Here is a 3,483-nt window from a genome sequence, read left to right as displayed (position 1 = left end):
CAGTCCAAAGATGTTCCGGTTAAGAGGACTTGCCATTGGAAATAAAAGGCTACAGGAATAAGGTAGGGGGCGGGTCTGGGTGGGATGCTCTTCAAATGGTCAATATGGACTTGATGGGCCGAATAGCCTGCTTCCCCACTGTAGGGATTCTATGAAATCTAATAATTTCTACTGTAACATGTAGCAAAACAAACTTGTCCTTCTAAATGAAAATATACTCCATCTGATAAATATCTATTCAAGTTCCTGTGCACAAAACAGAGAACTGGAATAGTCAATACCCTTTTTCTATTCGTGCTCTGGCTGTTTGCTCCTGTCCAGATTTTACACGGCAGTACCAGCAGTTATCTGCAGGTGGTGGCATTGAGCAGTTGCGGCTGGTGGCTCAATGGCACCACCTGCAGAGAAGTGAAGGTACAACAGTTATTTCCATTCCCAAACCAACTTAATGGTGCACAAGATTTGAAGAAAATGAACTAATCATTTGAGGAATATGGCAACACCAGACCACTTTTTCCTATCATTTGTTGACCATGAGACACTTGGGACAATTTCTTCAGCCAGTGCATAGTGAAGGTGTTTAATGACTCTCAAAGTAGGTATGGGGCTCCACAATTAGCCTAATGGCAGTGAATAAATCAGGATGGAGCATAGCTCAGGAGTTTAAAACGTATGGCATTCCCATGGCCCTGTTCTGCTCAGGGTTAGAGGTCACGAGTTCAGGATATATTGTAGGGGGAAAAAGCCATCAGGAGCAGCCTCACAGCACCAGGGACACAGGTTCCATGCCAGCCTTGGGTAACTGTGTGGAGTTTGCACATTCTCCCTATGTCTGTGCAGTTTTCCTCCCACAGTCCAAAGACATGCAGGTTAGGTGAATTGGCCAATCTAAATTGCCCATAGTGTCCAGGGTAGGTGGATTAGTCATGGGAAGTGCAGGATTATGGGGAAGGGGTGGGTCTAAGTGGGATGCTGTTCAGAGGGTTGGTGTGGACTCTATGAGCTGAATGGCCTGTTTCCACACTGTCGGAATTCCATGAGTTGCTGCAGCAAATCCTGTATATTACACAGATGTGTATGAGAAGCACAGGAGAGTCAGAGTGAGCTTCACTGTCTTCAGGCCTTTATCTGGAATAGGATGTGACATCACACATTGGCTACCACAGAGGTGAGGCCATCCAGCCCACACTGAATCTTGACAGAAGTGCTTCACCTTGGCCCATCCTAACTGCTTTTCAGAGGGGGCTTCGACAGAAGAGACAGTAAAAGGGAATTTAGATCAGCTGTGTCCTGTTGAATAGACATCAGGCCTAAGGGCAATAGCCTATTCCAGGGTTTTATTGAATTCCTTTTTAAAAGTCATGATTGAACCTACCTCCATCACACGGTGCATTCCAGATCCCAACCACTCTGCTGAAGAGCTTTCCCTTATGTGGTTGTCTGGCTGTGAACTGGTGTCCTCTAACTTCTGGACCTTCCGCCAGTTAGAAAGGTTCTATCGACTCTGCTTGGACTCTTAGAATCAAGCATCTCTAGTAATCTCTCAGCTTTCTCTTGTTCTAGTCAACTCATGAACAGCTTCTCCTCACAACTGAAGCGTAACAGAATATTTCACTGGGTTGATGCCTGATAAGTTTTAAAGGTGGTTAAGACCACAAGTTGCCCATTCAGCCCATCAAGTCTGCTCTCCCCTTCAATGAAATCATGACCAATCTGATCATTCCCAACTTGACTCTCCTGCCCTTTTCGCCCATTATCTTAACAGGTGAAGAGAGCACTTAATAAAGCATACAGTTCGTGCACTTTGTGTCTCACACCTGCACACACACACCATGGGTGCTGGGGAAAAAATAAGCACTACCGCACTTAGGTGGTAGTGTGGGGGTTAAATTAAAAAAAAATAAACAGCAATGTTAAGGGCAGTGCTTGTCACTGGCCACTTGGGTGTTTTTCCCTAAAAAAAAGCATACAGTATTCCAGGCTTCATTAATGGTGGCAGAGTTCAAGAGCAGGGAGGTTACAATAAACCTAAATAAGGTATAGTTAGGTTGCTGCTGGAACACTTTACAGTTCTGGGCGCCAGAGTGTAGTCAGAATGTGAACACATTGGAGAGACCCTGTGCGAAAGAGGTTTATCAGGATACTCCCAGAGATGAGAAATTTAATTTGGTGGCATAGATCAGAAGGGTTTGATGGGTGTTCCTCAGAGAGAGGTCTAAGAGAAGATCTGAAAGAAGCTTTCAAAACCACGAGAGATCTGGACAGAGTTTGAAAGGAGGAAACAGATCCCATTCAAACTGATCAAGAAATAGAAGACAATCTTCAAAATGTTTGACAAAATTAACAAATAAAGTGTGAAAAAAAAAAGTTGAGTGCGGCTTGAGTCCAGAATGCATAGCATGCAAGTGTGGCAGAGGCTGTTTCAGAAACTTTCAGGAGGCATTGGCTAATGACTTAAGTAAAAACAATAAACAGGCCATTGACACAGAATTAAAATGCTCAGAGCTGGAGTAATAACAGTGGCCCAGATAGCCTCTTTTCACACCATAACAATTCTGTGACATCTCAAAATAGTTAAGAGTTCACTGCATGAGTTCCTGTGAGCTCTGTGCATGTACACACCCAAACAGAGGGAGTGCTACAAAAGACTGACTAGCTGGGTTCCTGGTGCAGTGGACTTGTGCTACAAGAACAGGAAACCTGACCTATATTCTCTCCAGGTTTGAGGAACGAGGAGTAATCTTATTGAGACATCCAAAATTCTTCCAGGATATTTCTCAGGCTTTGGGTTCTGTGACAGCCACCAATGAGAAAGAAGAGGCAAGCCCTTTTCAGATTAAAGATTAGGAGGAATTTCCTCACTCAGAGGGTGAGGAATGCTCAACTCCAGAGGGCAGTGGAGGTTCAGACAGCATACTCCAGACAGATTTCTAGATTTGGAAGGTAACAGAAGACTTAGAAAAACGGGCTATGGATAGTTTCTCCCACTCTCCTTTCAAGCTCTAAGTTACTTTACACTCACTTGCAAGGGATGGTAGGACCTCAGTCTGATGCATCCACTGAAAGACAGTACCTCTGGCATCACAGCGCACCCTCAGTCTCCGAGAGGGTGGGCCAGGACTTTTGTACCCTAAGTACTGATGCGGGACTTGAATCTTGACTGAAGGAGGCAAATGCATTGTCCATCAGCTGCAGAGGACACGGAATCTGGTGATGTAATTCTCAACAGAGGCCTCTGGCTGGAAATATTAAAATACTGGAGTAAAGAACACCAGCAAATTAGATAGAGTGTGTGGGAAGGCAGTGAGACAGAGAAAGAGGGGGATGGGATCGGGAGAGAGAAAGAAAGAGGACGAGAGAGAGAGGAAGAGGAAGAGTTTGAGTGCATGTGTTTGTGATGGGGAGGGTTGGGACTTAAAGGAATATCTTTCAACAGCACCCATAAGCAAAATAACAAACCCAAACCACACAGGACAGACCTCA

The sequence above is a fragment of the Chiloscyllium plagiosum genome, chromosome 31 (assembly GCF_004010195.1).
Source record: "Chiloscyllium plagiosum isolate BGI_BamShark_2017 chromosome 31, ASM401019v2, whole genome shotgun sequence".
Taxonomy (NCBI): domain Eukaryota; kingdom Metazoa; phylum Chordata; class Chondrichthyes; order Orectolobiformes; family Hemiscylliidae; genus Chiloscyllium; species Chiloscyllium plagiosum.
The sequence above is the reverse complement of the archived record's forward strand: the minus strand, read 5'-3'. Positions refer to the sequence as shown.